This window comes from Zonotrichia albicollis, chromosome 3 (genome assembly GCF_047830755.1).
Source record: "Zonotrichia albicollis isolate bZonAlb1 chromosome 3, bZonAlb1.hap1, whole genome shotgun sequence".
Taxonomy (NCBI): Eukaryota; Metazoa; Chordata; class Aves; order Passeriformes; family Passerellidae; genus Zonotrichia; species Zonotrichia albicollis.
In genome coordinates this window covers 20,622,981-20,630,418 of record NC_133821.1, presented here as the reverse complement: position 1 = coordinate 20,630,418, position 7,438 = coordinate 20,622,981, and positions in this window count along the sequence as shown.

Below are 7,438 nucleotides of genomic sequence, written 5' to 3'. Positions count from 1 at the left end.
CCCCTGGGTGAGATGTTGAATAAAGCCTGCCTCACATCCAGTTTCTGACAGAACTGGCATTGACCCTTCTCTGTCCTGAAAATGATAGTTTTGCTTTTCCTTTTTGCTTCCTAGCCCATTATCAGATTTCAAACCATAAAAGCACCTCTCCTCCAACCCCATGGAAACCTAATTTTTTTAATACCTTTTCACAAGGAGCCTCGTCAAAGGCTTTTTGAAAACCCAAGCATATAATGTCTACTCACAATCTTTCCTGTAATTCACAAAATCTTCCTTATCCTTGTAAGTCATCAACACACAGGGTTACCACAGGAGAACTAAGTCCACTTGGTTTCAGAATTACAGAATTACAATACAAATTAATTACAATTAAGTTGTATATTTTAATTTCTCTGTTCAACTGTGCAAGGAATACTCCAGGTTCCCTTCCCACATGATGCACCTGCAAGCAGAAGGTGAGTGACAGAGCCTCATTTGTGTATTGGCAGCTCAGAGATTTTCTAAAATGTGACCTAAAGAGGCAAATACGTTATTTTTTAAATAAAGAAGTGTAACAAAAAAAAAAATTAAATACAAATATATAAATGTATGGAGTTTAAGGGTGATTATTTAAAGTCTGGGGTTTCATCCTGATCAAAAGAGAAAGTAACAATGATTTGAGGTCAAACAAAACTGTTTTGAAATCAAATACTATAATTTTGTTAGATTTTAATACACTTTCATACCATCTTAAATAGTTAACTTCAAGGCAAAGCATTATTTTAAAATGAAAAATCACACACTTCATTAAAATATATTTTATTAAAATAAACTTTTAAAAATTTTAGGAAGTTTTCTGTATTTGTTGATGAAGCTTACTGGCCAAATTCTGGTCTGGATTTACAAATAATTCCAGTTGATCCAAAAGTGCATTATCAGCAAATTAATTTTTTGTATGAAAAAATTCAGCAAACTTTATACACAGATCTCCCTGTTCGTAATCACAAACAAAATCACAAACAAATCCACAGTACCATGTGTTCTGACTGAATATCAAAGTTGCAATTCATGCACAGAGAAGCCCAGTTTGAAAGCAATTCACACTTCTTCCTCTCCAAATTGCATGAAGTCAGACTTTCAAAGTGCTCCTCTCACACCCTCGCTGACCCCTTGCTGATGCTGATCCATGGCACAAAACTGAGCCAAGGCAGTGATTTGGGGGGTGATTTGGGGGTGATTTGGGGGATGATTTGGGGGATGATTTGGGGGATGATTTGGGGGGTGATTTGGGGGGTGATTTGATGCCCAGGGGGCTGGAGACAGACTGATAGAGCTGGGCTTGTTCAGCCTGCAGAAAAGAAGCTCTGGGGGGACCTCAGAGCACATTCCAGTACCTAAAGGGGGCTACAGGAGAGCTGGAGAGGGACTTTTCACAAGGACATGGGTGACAGGACAAGGGGAATGGCTTCAAAGGGAAAGAGAGGAGGTTTGGGTTAGATATGAGGGAAAATTCTTTACTTTCAGGGTGGTGAGGCACTGGGTGCCCAGGGAAGCTGTGGATGCTCCTTCCCTGGAAGGGTTCAGGGCCAGGTTGGATGGGGGTCTGAGCAAACTGGTGGAAGGTGCCCCTGTCCAGGGCAGGGAGGTTGGAACTGGGTGATATTGAAGGTTCCTTCCAACCCAAACCACTCTATCACTCTATGGATTTGAAGTAATTAATTTTTAGATGTCAGTCTGTGGGAATCTATAAACTACGAGCATAACATCAATCCTCTCAAAAGCCAGACCTGTTTTGTGCCATAACTCTTTTCCTGTCCTTAAATCTGAAAATCCCTGAAGTGTCAGCTCAAACTACATCTAAATTTTGAAAATTCTTACTTCTAACATCTTTGAAACCCAAGTTCCAAGAGGTTACCATCGATACTCAAATCAAAAAGTCAATCAGAAAGAGGGATTTGCAGAGGGTGTAAGTGTGGTATGAAATCCCAATCAACTATGTATGAATCACTCTTTCAGAAGACAAATGCAGGTACTTAGTGATCTAACCACATGCCTAAGGGAAATTTACATGCCAGTGATGTACTCTCCAGAATTTAATAAGCCATATGCATCATTAATGTGCTACTTAGCAAACTTAGGGGATATAATTTCTCAGTCAGGCAGAATTATTCTTAGCTTCATTTTTCCTGTTACCTCAAACTACAATCCAAAAAGAACAATCATCTAACATTTTTACTTAATAAAATTTCATTTAAAAACATTTTTACTGTTGGTAGGGGAGCTCTTGTTCATCACCCAGCAATTTGGGGATATATTGAACAGTACAGATATTAACTGGCTTACCTTTTACCAACAGCAAAAAGACTGGGGAAAGTGGGGACAAAAAGTTAAGGGTGTCAAAATGTGTAAGCAGGGGGAAAAAGGCCATTTCAGCACAGAAAAACTGAAAGGCATTTAGAAGAACCCACTACTGACTGCGCTTACTGGCAGGATTTGAAAACACCACAAGAGGGATGCTCCCCCTGTGAACTTCTTTACAGTACTATGTAAACTTGGAATTTTCCTAAAAAAGATTACAAAAATCTGCAATATTACAGTTTTGGCTTGACTCATAATTTTTTTCTTTTTTTAACAAAACTCTGGAAGAGGGGGAATATTGAGCAATCAGGCTAGCCAGTAGTCTCAATGTGTTATACAGGGATATGAGAAAACACAGTTTATAATATCATGCAAAGGATGGAAAAAATGTCTATATTTTTTTCCAAATTCTTTCAATTTTTTTAGTATTTTTTGATTCTTAAATGTCTTTAGAAGTCCAGCTCTTGGGCAATAATAATAATAGTAATAAAAAATATCACTGAAGACTTACAGGATGAGTTGGGGATGGTGATGGTGTGGCTCCCTCTGCTGCAGTATCCTGGATGGTGTTGTTGGTCCCTGGCTTGGCTGTGAGAGAACAGAAGCAATCCTTCCAAATAAAAACAAACAGACCAAAGACCACCCCAACAGACTTTTGCTCGCTCAGAAATGGCTTTATGATTCTCTGGAACAATCACAAAGACTCATTTCAGGCAGGAAGATACAGAGACTGCTTAAAAGAGATTCAGGTGCAGCTGGAGCCTTGCAGCTCCTTTTGAGGCAGGAAGATACCTTAAGGAGAGATGGGGTATTCCTCCAGAATCATGTCTTAAAATTCCTTTCCCTTCTGCTTCCACTGATTGCTCTTCTCTTTGTTCAACTAATTTTCTTTTTCTCTCATATGTCCTGATTCTTCTAAAGAATCAGGACATATGTTGTGTGTGTTGGGGTTTTTTCCCCCCCCTCACTTAAAGTTTATTCTTTTTGATCTTTTTGTCTCAGCACTTCTTTATATGGCAAAATGCTTGGAAAGGAGTTGTTGCCTTTTTCTGACAATAGCATAGACCATTTCCACAAAATCCTTGAAGTGGAGAAAAATGCACTGGCAACCCAAAAAGAAACAGGTCCAGCATCCTGATGCTGCATTGTTACAGCACACCAACACCATGAAAATTGAGCATTAACCACATTCTTCCACCCACACAAGCATGGGAGGAAGGATGCTGGGGCAGATCTGTGCTTCTCCGTGTGCCCCATCTCCGTGTGGTCAGTGTGACATCAGTGTGACATCCCTGGTGTCACCTCCCTGTCCTGCACAAAGCTGGGCTGCTCTCAGTCAGTCAGGTAGAAGCAGGAGACTGAGGATTGGGGGCTGTATTTAGAACTGATGTAGGGAATGGATGAATGGCAATGGGCGCTCACTTCAGGCAGGCCTGCTTGAAATGAAGCAGTAAATTCAGATGTGCTTTGCAGGCCCCTGGAGTGGCTGCAGTGCTTGCACAGGAGCTCAGTGCTTGGTGTCTCTGCTGCAGCAGTGATGCTGTGCAGGTGCTGCTGCTCTGATCACTGTCACTGAACATCTGTGACTGGGGCTGGCATCTGCCTGTGGGGAGGAAATAACTGGCAGTGGAGCTGCTCACCTCCACGTGAAGCAGGTGCAGAAGGTAACAACCATCCAGCTGGTGCATGGCTCTGAGCACTGAGCTCCTGTTCCCTTTCCAGCCCCCCAGGCAGCCCCATCAGAAGATGGACAGCTGCTTCCTGAGGCTCCCCCTGCCTACAGGCCCTTTCCATGGATCAGTGGAGAGTTAATGGAAATGGGCTCTCCTTTGTCCACTCCTGGGAAGTTGATCCCTTTTTGGGAAAGAGAGCTTTCTGAATTTACCACCACGTGTCTGTGTGCACAGACACTAACCCATACCCCAGAAGGGAGCAGGACTGTCCTGTTGTGCACTGCCAGCTGCACAGTTGCAAGTCTCACTTTGTTTTTCTTTTTCCATTTCACAATTCACAACAGATGACACCTTCAGTGAAACCTTGGTTTTAAAATCCCCAGGATTACGTGAGAATTTATTTGAAAGGAAGGCAAGTTCTTTGCTTTCATTTTTCCAGGGAAATATTTGAAAATTAGACCACTCAGTGCCTTGGATTGAAAAATCACCAGGCAAATTTAAAAGTTCATTATATTTTAAAGACTTGTTATTTTTTAATGCCCAGAGTTGGCAATGTAGCATAAGTCTGTTGTCAGCTCACAGATTTTACCTAAATTAGATACTAAAGGACTTCAGCAGTCCTTACCAAAAAAAAATATGGGGCCATCTGTTACCAAAGAGTTTCTTCTAAAATTACAAATCCCCATTGCAAGTGCTGCCCAGCTGTAATTGGCTGTGAGGTGAGTAAGCCACCACCTGAGGGCAGAGAAAAAGACAGTGAACTAAAACTTCATCCAGAAAATGATCAGATTTTACTGCATCTATTTAGCCATTTTTCCAACACAAAATGCTTCAAACTGACGAAATGCATTTTCCATGCACAGGAAATAGACAAGTAAAAATATATGCATTAAAAAGTACCAATTCAATGAGCTCGTTTAAGTGTGAAACAGGATTTTCTCTAAGGGACCCTGTGTTAAGATTTAAGGAAGAATGTAGGAGGAGACAGCAGATGCTCAGAGATAAGTGAAAAGGATTTAGGTGTACTTCTATTAATACAAAACCTGCACTGAATTATTACTATGAACACAGGATGTTCCAGCCACGTGGTAACAGACAAGTCAAGCAGTGATGTGGGAGTCTTCCGGCTGAAGCTGCCTTCCTGAAACCAGGAATAAAGGAGAATGTGTCAAACAGAAATCCATTAAATGTGAAGCTGAAAAAAAATTAGTAATGAGAAGGAAGTGTGTAAAAATGAGGCCTTGTTTCCTGGTAACCCTGTGGAAAAGTCAAATTTAGTGATAGAGATTGTACCTTATATTATGCATGAATTAATGTCACAGCTATGAGTTTTAACTGCTAAAGTTCAGGCAGCACTGACAGCAGCAGACTTGCCATGCAAGTAGTGTAACTTCAAATTTGTGAAAAGGGGAAATATAGATATTTGCTGTCTGGCACAGACACACGAACTCCCATTTCTGATGAAAATCACAGTTCACAGGTTATGGAGTCCCATAGACAAGATACTTGTCATTCATGGCTGCAGCAGTACTGCTCACAGAGAGATAATTATCCCACTACAATTCAGCAAAAACATCTAAAACCCTGCAATTTTTTTTAAGACCTATATACTTTGTATGTTTTTGGTGCCTGTGTTATACGTGGAAGGAGCAGAGGCGGTGGCCATCATTTTTTAACACCCAGCCGTGCTGGGTGATGCGCGCCAGGGTTGATTGGAGTGGGTTTTGCAGAGCAGAGCAGGAAGCCCATGGGAATTATGGGGACTGCTCCTTGATGAGGAACAGTGCCAGCAGGGTCATCCATGCAGTGTTTGAGGGCTGAGCAGCCTGAGTGGGGTCTGGGTCACCCCCAGGGGCTGCCTGAGCGCCAGCCTCAAGGGGAGCACGTGAGGACCAGCTGCACATCCTTCCCAAGATTTCACACAGCAGGATACCTGCTCTGTCCTGGCAAAAAGCCTGGCATGTGTCTCTTCCAAATCCTCCACAGGAAATCAGACAAGAAAACACTGCAGTGATCCTAAAAATTAAGCTTCAAATAACCTTTTTGCTCTGTGCAGACCAGCAGGGCTGCACGTGTCAGTGCAGAGTTCCACGGTAATACAAATGCCACAGATCATGACTGGATTGCTGGATTTATCAGGCAGTTAAAGGAAGGAGTGGAGGAGGACACCTTTTCATAATAGCTTATTTTAAATATCAATCAATCTCAGAGGTTTTAATTAAAATAGAAACTTGCTTGGGAAAGAAAATAACTTTTAGAGCTGACCGATCCTGAGAAAGGATTAGTGTATTTGGCACTGTCCCTAATTTGTCCTTAAGTGAAATGAATTCAGTTTTAAATTCTCTGCCTCTCTAAGGTGTGGATGCCAGCTGCACAAATAGATCCAGCAATTCTGTACTGTAGGTAAAATTGTCCCCATGTCACTCCTTGCCTCACTGCTTCCCCAGCCTGCTTAATTGCCATATCATGAAACAGCTGCCATCCAGCTACACCTCATGTAATTTTATTTTCTTTTTACCACTACAGTAGGAGATTACAAAACTGATTGCAGGTTGTAATAGAACTTACTATGTACCAAAACAATCATACCAGCAACTGTTTTCAATAATAATTATTAGGGGTCCACTAGAAGTGTCAGCTTTAGTATTTGGTGCTTTGATATTTTTCCAAATATTAAAGCAGTATTAAAAAATAATGAACTGGACTTTAAAGTTAAATGTGGAGGTATTTGTCTGCAGGGCCTGCTGCTGTTTCTGTTCATTTATGGTGGTCAAAACTTTGTGAAAAGTAAGAGGGGAATGAGGACAGATTGACAACCACCTACAGATCAACACCTTGCAGCATAACATTGTCCTCATGTCTGTGAACAGCAGCTGGGTGGAGAATGTAATATTATCCTGTATGGCTTCCTTCTCAATGAGAAAGGAAAGAAAAGCAGCTCCAAGTGGTGCTCTTGGCAGGGACTGGAGAAGCTTGTAGAGAAAAGAGTTACAGGAAAAATAAAATCATGGGAAACCTTGTGTCTGTAGCATGTGAAGAGAGATATGGTGTATGCAGCAAATAAAAGGGGCAACCACAGAGGGAATCCTGCACTTGTGAGGGGTGGAAAAAATGATATGGACAGGAGCAAGTGAAGTGACTCATAGAGCACAGCTGTCACTGTGATTTTTTAAGATTTCCTAAGCCTCCTGATGTTTACATTCTTGTAGCAAAGTTTCTCACACACTTTCTGGAAAAACTTATTGTTTTGCATTCTTTTATGGAGGAGGAGAAATTTGATGGGCTGCTGGTTTGTCCAGTGTCATTGGAGAGGCGGCACTGTCACCCTCCAACCCACTGAGAATTTTGGAAAACTATAAATGTTGGAATCAGAAAATAAACTTCCCTTTTCTTCACCTTGAGAGCAGTGGTATGTGCACTTATGTTTT